At 39.3% G+C, this 9,023-nt stretch overlaps 1 protein-coding gene across 4 annotated transcripts in view; it reads left to right on the top strand.

Moving 5' to 3' along the window:
• The first annotated feature begins 3,304 nt into the window (after window positions 1–3,304).
• The window catches only part of LOC128698580 (von Willebrand factor A domain-containing protein 5A), a 43,684-nt gene continuing 37,965 nt past the window's right edge, over window positions 3,305–9,023 (top strand). For 2 of the 4 annotated variants that reach the window (XM_070103827.1, XM_070103830.1), the window contains exon 1: window positions 3,314–3,403. The gene's annotated coding sequence lies outside the window, so the exon portion shown is untranslated. Of the gene's footprint in view, window positions 3,404–6,176; window positions 7,153–9,023 lie in introns of those variants that run through there. The other 2 variants (XM_070103828.1, XM_070103829.1) reach the window with 2 other exon arrangements.

The following is a 9,023-nucleotide window of genomic DNA, read 5'->3' as shown; positions in this document are numbered from 1 at the left end:
GAGGCTTCCAGCACGGAAACCCCCATGATCAAGGTCAAGCAGGGGAGAACCACACCTCTTGCTACCATTACCATCCTTCACTCGTAACAACATCTATGCTCACTTCATTGTCTGTTTAATGTTTGGATCAATATTGTGAAACATGTATATCTCAAGTACTTGATATCAAAGGGTTAATGTAAGAAGAGTTAACAAGAACGAGAGGTTAACCTGGTCATGATAACTGACTAACTAGCACCTTAGACATATACACTGTAATTCTTAAGTCTACCTTAAAATATTTTTTATAAGAATTATAACGCTGATTAAACAATCTTATAACAATTATGATATATATATATATATATATATATATATATATATATATATATATATATATATATATATATATATATATATATATATATATATATATGTCGTGCCGAATATGAAAAACTGGTCAATTAGCAAGAACTTATTTAAAAATAAGTCCTTTCTAAAATTTTCTCTTATACGTTTAAAGATATATTTTTTTCATTAATTTTAATGTAATTTTTTTTAATTTTGCTCCAAAAGAATCTTAGAAAACTTACCTAACGTTATTATAACTAGAACAATTTATTTTAGCCTAACCCAACTAAATATATTTTAGATTTGTTTACAATAATTTAATACTAAACAAACACAGAGAAATATATTTTTTTCGTTAGGTTCAGAATGATTTTGGCGAAATTATTGCATACACAAATTATCGATTGTCCTATATGGCAAGATGAACGTTGCTATTTAAGCCAAGATCGCAAGTTCTGCCTATTCGGCACGACATATATATATATATATATATATATATATATACCTGGAGTTTACCTGGAGAGAGTTTCGGGGGTCAACGCCCCCGCGGCCCGGTCTGTGACCAGGCCTCCTGGTGGATCAGCGCCTGATCAACCAGGCTGTTGCTGCTGGCTGCACGCAAACCAACGTACGAGCCACAGCCCGGCTGATCAGGAACTGCCTTTAGGTGCTTGTCCAGTGCCAGCTTGAAGACTGCCAGGGGTCTGTTTGTAATCCCCCTTATGTGTGCTGGGAGGCAGTTGAACAGTCTCGGTCCCCTGACACTTATTGTATGGTCTCTTAACGTGCTAGTGACACCCCTGCTTTTCATTGGGGGGATGGTGCATCGTCTGCCAAGTCTTTTGCTTTCGTAGTGAGTGATTTTCGTGTGCAAGTTCGGTACTAGTCCCTCTAGGATTTTCCAGGTGTATATAATCATGTATCTCTCCCTCCTGCGTTCCAGGGAATACAGGTTTAGAAACCTCAAGCGCTCCCAGTAATTGAGGTGTTTTATCTCCGTTATGCGCGCCGTGAAAGTTCTCTGTACATTTTCTAGGTCGGCAATTTCACCTGCCTTGAAAGGTGCTGTTAGAGTGCAGCAATATTCCAGCCTAGATAGAACAAGTGACCTGAAGAGTGTCATCATGGGCTTGGCCTCCCTAGTTTTGAAGGTTCTCATTATCCATCCTGTCATTTTTCTAGCAGATGCGATTGATACAATGTTATGGTCCTTGAAGGTGAGATCCTCCGACATAATCACTCCCAGGTCTTTGACGTTGGTGTTTCGCTCTATTTTGTGGCCAGAATTTGTTTTGTACTCTGATGAAGATTTAATTTCCTCATGTTTACCATATCTGAGTAATTGAAATTTCTCATCGTTGAACTTCATATTGTTTTCTGCAGCCCACTGAAAGATTTGGTTGATGTCCGCCTGGAGCCTTGCAGTGTCTGCAATGGAAGACACTGTCATGCAGATTCGGGTGTCATCTGCAAAGGAAGACACGGTGCTGTGGCTGACATCCTTGTCTATGTCGGATATGAGGATGAGGAACAAGATGGGAGCTAGTACTGTGCCTTGTGGAACAGAGCTTTTCACCGTAGCTGCCTCGGACTTTACTCTGTTGACGACTACTCTCTGTGTTCTGTTAGTGAGGAAATTATAGATCCATCGACCAACTTTTCCTGTTATTCCTTTAGCGCGCATTTTGTGCGCTATTACGCCATGGTCACACTTGTCGAAGGCTTTTGCAAAGTCTGTATATATTACATCTGCATTCTTTTTGTCTTCTAGTGCATTTAGGACCTTGTCGTAGTGATCCAGTAGTTGAGACAGACAGGAGCGACCTGTTCTAAACCCATGTTGCCCTGGGTTGTGTAACTGATGGGTTTCTAGATGGGTGGTGATCTTGCTTCTTAGGACCCTTTCAAAGATTTTTATGATATGGGATGTTAGTGCTATTGGTCTGTAGTTCTTTGCTGTTGCTTTACTGCCCCCTTTGTGGAGTGGGGCTATGTCTGTTGTTTTTAGTAACTGAGGGACGACCCCCGTGTCCATGCTCCCTCTCCATAGGATGGAAAAGGCTCGTGATAGGGGCTTCTTGCAGTTCTTGATGAACACAGAGTTCCATGAGTCTGGCCCTGGGGCAGAGTGCATGGGCATGTCATTTATCGCCTGTTCGAAGTCATTTGGCGTCAGGATAACATCGGATAGGCTTGTGTTAATCAAATTTTGTGGCTCTCTCATAAAAAATTCATTTTGATCTTCGACTCTCAGTCTGGTTAGCGGCTTGCTAAAAACTGAGTCATATTGGGACTTGAGTAGCTCACTCATTTCCTTGCTGTCATCTGTGTAGGACCCATCTTGTTTAAGTAGGGGCCCAATACTGGACGTTGTTCTCGATTTTGATTTGGCATAGGAGAAGAAATACTTTGGGTTTCTTTCGATTTCATTTATGGCTTTTAGTTCTTCCCGCGATTCCTGACTCCTAAAGGATTCTTTTAGCTTAAGTTCGATGCTTGCTATTTCTCTGACCAGTATATATAAATATATATATATATATATATATATATATATATATATATATATATATATATATATATATATATATGCGGTGCCGAATAGGTAAAATTGGTCAATTAGCAAGAACTCGTTTAAAATTAAGTCCTTTCTAAAATGTTCTCTTATACGTTTAAAGATATTTTTTCATTTATGTTAATGTAAAAATTAATAATTTTGTACCAAAAGAACCTTAGAAAATTTACCTAACCTTATTATAACAAGCTCAATTTAATTTAGCCTAATCCAACTAAATATATTTTAGATATTTTTTTCTGATAGTCTGTCCTGAAAAAAAAGAAAATAAATAATATAAATACAGAAACCAATATATTTTTATTGATATTCGATGTTATTTTGAAGATTTTGATACTTTATTAAAATTTTCAGATTTTTTTTTGGGGGGGTTAAATTTTATTTTGCAGATGTTAGTAGAGGAAGGAGAGAGCGAGGAGCAGCACGTCACCTGCGTTATTTGTGCTTATTATTGCATTATTACCTGGAGGAGAAGTGATCCCTCACCTGGAGGTGCTGCTGGTGGGTTTGCAGGTGCTGGGGAGGGGAAGTAGGGGGCAAAGGGAGGGGTGTAAGGGGGTAGAAACTAGTAATTATTTGTGAGGGGGGGGGAGGCAACAGGGTTACGAGGTTCACTTGATATGTCGGTGATGGGGTTCTTGATCCGAGGAGTTGGATGTCTCTTTCCTTGGATCGAACCTTATCACCCCTTCCCCGGTGATGCATAACCCTTACGAGTTTAGCGCTGCCCCCATGAATATTCTTGTGGCCAACGTATTTGCATAGTCTGTTAAGGGCTTTTGATCCAGGGCATTTGAGATGCTTACCTCTTCCTTGGATCAAACTGATTACCTCCTGTTACCCAGGAGCCGTATGACTTACGGGTTTAGCGCTTACCTATAAATATAATGTCATTTACATTAAATATATCACTTATTTACATTACATATAATGTTTATTTACATTAAATATAGTTTATTTACATTAAATATAGTTTATTTACATTAAATATAGTTTATTTACATTAAATATAGTTTATTTACATTAAATATAGTTTATTTACATTAAATATAGTTTATTTACATTAAATATAGTTTATTTACATTAAATACAATGTCACTTACATTAATATAATGTCATTTACATTAAATATATCATTTATTTACAATAAATATAATGTCATTTATTTACATGTTATTTATATATGTCTGCGAGATTTTCAGTAACAAAATCGTAGTTTATGCACTAAAAAAAAATCTTGTCCAGGCAAGGTCATCATGTTGAGATGACTTGACAGTTTATGATCCCTGAAGATCCTGCCCAGCATCAACACCCATGAGGGTTTATGTTATATGTGTTGCTGTTATGATGACTTGTCAGCACCTATGCTGTACAGCTGTCTTAAGTGTCAGCACTAACGCTGAGGGGCTGACTGCCTCTTATACAGCTGTTTCCAGTGTCAGCACCAACACTGAGGGACTGACTGTATCTTATACAGCTGTTTCCAGTGTCAGCACCAATGCTGAGGGACTGACTGCCTCTTATACAACTGTTTCCAGTGTCAGCACTAACACTGAGGGACTGACTGCCTCTTATACAGCTGTTTCCAGTGTCAGCACCAATGCTGAGGGACTGACTGCCTCTTATACAACTGTTTCCAGTGTCAGCACCAATGCTGAGGGACTGACTGCCTCTTATACAGCTGTTTCCAGTGTCAGCACCAATGCTGAGGGACTGACTGCCTCTTATACAACTGTTTCCAGTGTCAGCACTAACACTGAGGGACTGACTGCCTCTTATACAGCTGTTTCCAGTGTCAGCACCAACACTGAGGGACTGACTGTCTCTTATACAGCTGTTTCCAGTGTCAGCACCAATGCTGAGGGATTGACTGCCTCTTATACAACTGTTTCCAGTGTCAGCACCAACACTGAGGGACTGACTGCCTCTTATACAGCTGTTTTCAGTGTCAGCACCAATGCTGAAGGACTGACTGCCTCTTATACAGCTGTTTCCAGTGTCAGCACCAACACTGAGGGACTGACTGCTTCTTATACAGCTGTTTTCAGTGTCAGCACCAACACTGAGGGACTGACTGCCTCTTATAGAGCTGTTTCCAGTGTCAGCACCAATGCTGAGGGACTGACTGCCTCTTATACAGCTGTTTCCAGTGTCAGCACCAATGCTGAGGGACTGACTGCCTCTTATACAGTTGTTTCCAGTGTTAGCACCAACACTGAGGGACTGACTGCCTCTTATAGAGCTGTTTCCAGTGTCAGCACCAATGCTGAGGGACTGACTGCCTCTTATACAGCTGTTTCCAGTGTCAGCACCAATGCTGAGGGACTGACTGCCTCTTATACAGTTGTTTCCAGTGTCAGCACCAATGCTGAGGGACTGACTGCCTCTTATACAGTTGTTTCCAGTGTTAGCACCAACACTGAGGGACTGACTGCCTCTTATAGAGCTGTTTCCAGTGTCAGCACCAATGCTGAGGGACTGACTGCCTCTTATACAGCTGTTTCCAGTGTCAACACCAATGCTGAGGGACTGACTGCCTCTTCTTCTATCTCTACTTATTAACCTTTATATTGAAATGATCAAGACTGGTTAGTGAAACGTCTTAACAAAGCCAGATGTTTCATTTGTTTGATTCATCACCTCTCAGGGGTATTAAAGCCTGTGAGGAGCTCTTGATCCAAGGAGCTGGACTTATCTTTCCCTTCCTTCAGAAGGATAAGTCTCCAATAAGAACACGTCTCCAATCTAGATCTAATGATCATACTGTCACCTAAATATAAATGAGTCTTTTTTGTTATTGCATTTATGGCTTATAAATTTTAATGAAATTAGTTAAGTATCATTTACTGTAAAAGAACCAGAGATAACTTGTTCTTATTCCATATTTCAACGTTTCAGAGCGGTTTTGGACATTTTCTGACTTCTATTTGACTTCTATTTCTGACTTTTTTGGGTTATCCCAGGTTCTCTACGCTTATGCTGCTATGTATGATAATCTATGTAACTGTATTTGTGTACCTGAATAAACTTGCTGACTTATTTGAAAAAGTTAAGAATAAAGAATACAGTGGACCCCCGCCTAACGATATTTCAATCCAGAAGTCTGTTTTGGTGCCTTTATAGACCGAATTTGTTCCCATAAGGAATATTGTGAATTAGATTAGTCCGTTTGAGACCCCCAAAAATACACCTACAAAAACACTTACAAAAATACACTTACATAATTGGTCAAGTTGGGAGCTCATCGTTAGGCGGGGGGTCCACTGTACAACGTTACCTGCGTTCAGTACAGCTATTGAAAAGATTCTTCAAAAGTGAATTGAGACTATATATATAGAGGTGTACTCGCCTATTTGTACTCGCCTATTTATAAATGAAGGAGTTGAGTCTCAGCTCTTGGCCCTGCCTCTCAACTTGCCGCTTTCCAGATTCATTCCTAGCCTCGTGGGCCAAGTCGTACCTATTCTTAAAACTGATATTTTAGACCATTTCCACATTAACTTATGTATGGAGCCTGCCTCTACCACTAGGATCATCTAGGTTTTTCCATTTCCCGACTACTCAGACTGAAGAAATACTTTCTGACATCGAAGTGGCATACCTGTATATCTCATTGTACATTTACCCAGAGTTTAATACAAGTAAGGTATCCATACCCCTAGCCTACATTATTTCATATTTTGGTTCAAGTTCTGCAGCCAGTCACAGAGAACTTAATTAAACAGAAATACCCCAGTTCCAAGCAGATTAAGTTTATTTAGGTACAGTTACACATAAGTACAATTATCATACTTAGTAATATGTGTGTAAATTACAAGGGTAACCCAAAAAGTAAGACAAAGTAAGTTTATTTAGAGACACACAATATTTGATTGTTTGCAGTTGCCTTACCAATGATAACCCAAGAAAAGTCAAAGTGAATTATTATTATCTTATTTCTGTTGTACAGGAACCTGTGAAGAAAAACCCTCCAGATAATGGACATTTTAATTAGGTTAAATCAGAGAGGAACCTAAGCTGCTACTTCACCCAGCACAGTTTAGGAAGCACCGGTTTAGTAGTGAAACTATAGATGAATGGAACAACTGACGAGTTGAAAGTTATTTTAGATTGGAATTGAATGAAATACATAACAATAGTCTCCTCAAGAAAGTTTCCTTGTTGCTGTTCAGGGGCTCTTGATCTATGGAATTGGATCTGTGCTCCAGTTCCCTGAATTAAGCCTGAATACCTTTCACATCTCCCCACAGGTGCTGTATAATCCTACGGGTTTAGCGCTTCCCCTTGATTATAATAATAATAACATAACAATAGTACTTTATTTCTTCGAGCATATAAATAATGTAGTTACATGGGTATATATACACGAGTAAGACAGGCACAATAAAGCTGCAATTTATGCAATGCATTTTGAGTCTTGTGTGTTATTTATTTAGGCAAGCTGCATATAAAGATACATGTATTACAATACATTTTGAGTAATTTTCATTCAAGACCGAATAAAAAAAATTGCATGTAATTCTAAATATAAAAAAAATGACATTTTATGATAACCTAGGTTTAGCTATCAAAACTTTGGGGGCCCAGTCCCTGGACCCATTATGTACCTCTGTAATCTGTAAATACCTTTGTAACTTGTCATGATTGTCACCAGATCTACCTGGAGTTCATTACCTTTGTAACTTGCTCAGCTATCAAAACTTAGGGGTCCAGTCCCTGGACCCATTGTGTACCTCTGTAATCTTTTGACTACCACCCACAGGATGGGCATGGGGTGCATAATAAAGATATTAAACTAACTAACTTAACCTAAGATATATCCATCATAACCAGATAAAAAAAAATTTGTTGGGTACCACTCAAGGAAGTTCCTTGATGGCAGTGAAGAGCTCTTGATCCAAGAAACTGAATCTGTCCTTCTTTTTCCCTGGATCAAACCTGATTGCCTCCTAGTCTCTCAAGTGCTACATGTCTTGTATGGGTTTAGTGCTCTCCCATAACACAAAAATAATAATGTGTGTTGAGTGCCTAATCAGGGAGGAGCTCAGGAAAATTAACTTGCAAGCACCTCAGAGCATTCTAGAGCAAGATCTTAATCTTCTGTAAATGTTCCATTCTGTGACCACGTATACAGTAGGACCCCCATAGCCACAGGGGATACGTTTGAAGACCTACCGCGGATACCCGAAACCTCAGATAGTAGCGAGCCCTATGTATGTCGTTTTTCGTTTACATACATACCTATGATAAAGTTTAATAAATTATGCACAATATGTCGAGAATTAGTACTTTTTCACTAATGAGAAGCACTTCATGGCTTTTCTTAGGCTTTTAAGAACTGCCAGCATCACTACTTTTGCACTTTGGGCCATTATTAAGCAAAATTAAGGGTTATTTTTGGCCCATGGTAAACAGCAGATAACTGACACCGCATAAACCGCACTGCATTTCAGTGCTGTATGACCCCGGTGGTTTAGTGTTTAGTTTTCATTGTAATAATAATGTGTTCATATATGCTAGGCCCTTGTGAGATTACTAGCAATATCATTATTCATTTGTGACAAACTGTTTTACATCATATCACAGTTAAGGTTTTGTTGTCTTTCCTCTATTGCTATCCTCGTTGTGGGAAGATTACTTGCATGCCTTTGTACTGGATGTGATAAGACTTGCTGGGCACATCTCATGGAGGTGTGTCCAGTACTGCTATGAGAACTGTCAAGTCATACTGATGGCCCAAAGGCCCCAAACAAAAATAATAAAGCGAACAAATAATGCTGATCCGCGAGGCCTGGTCATGGACCGGGCTGCCGGGGTCTTGACTCCCGAAACATCCTCCAGGTATACCTCCAGGTATCAAGCCCCCTAGTACCTTCCAACCAGATTCTCCAAGGAGCCCCTGCTGTATACTGTTTCTGGAACCATCCCTATTTGTTTGAATGTCCCATTTATCACTGTGCTGCATTTATCATCCTTTCAGATGCCTCTCTTCAATACCCTGACATACTAACAGCATTTTCTACCTTCCTCTGATAGGCCCACTCTATGATTTCTTGACAGATTCACTACATTACTTATGACCCCTCCCTTTTGCAAGTGTTCTTCCTTAACACTTGTGCTG

The sequence above is a fragment of the Cherax quadricarinatus genome, chromosome 88, assembly GCF_038502225.1.
Source record: "Cherax quadricarinatus isolate ZL_2023a chromosome 88, ASM3850222v1, whole genome shotgun sequence".
NCBI lineage: Eukaryota > Metazoa > Arthropoda > Malacostraca > Decapoda > Parastacidae > Cherax > Cherax quadricarinatus.
The sequence above is the reverse complement of the archived record's forward strand: the minus strand, read 5'-3'. Positions and strand labels throughout refer to the sequence as shown.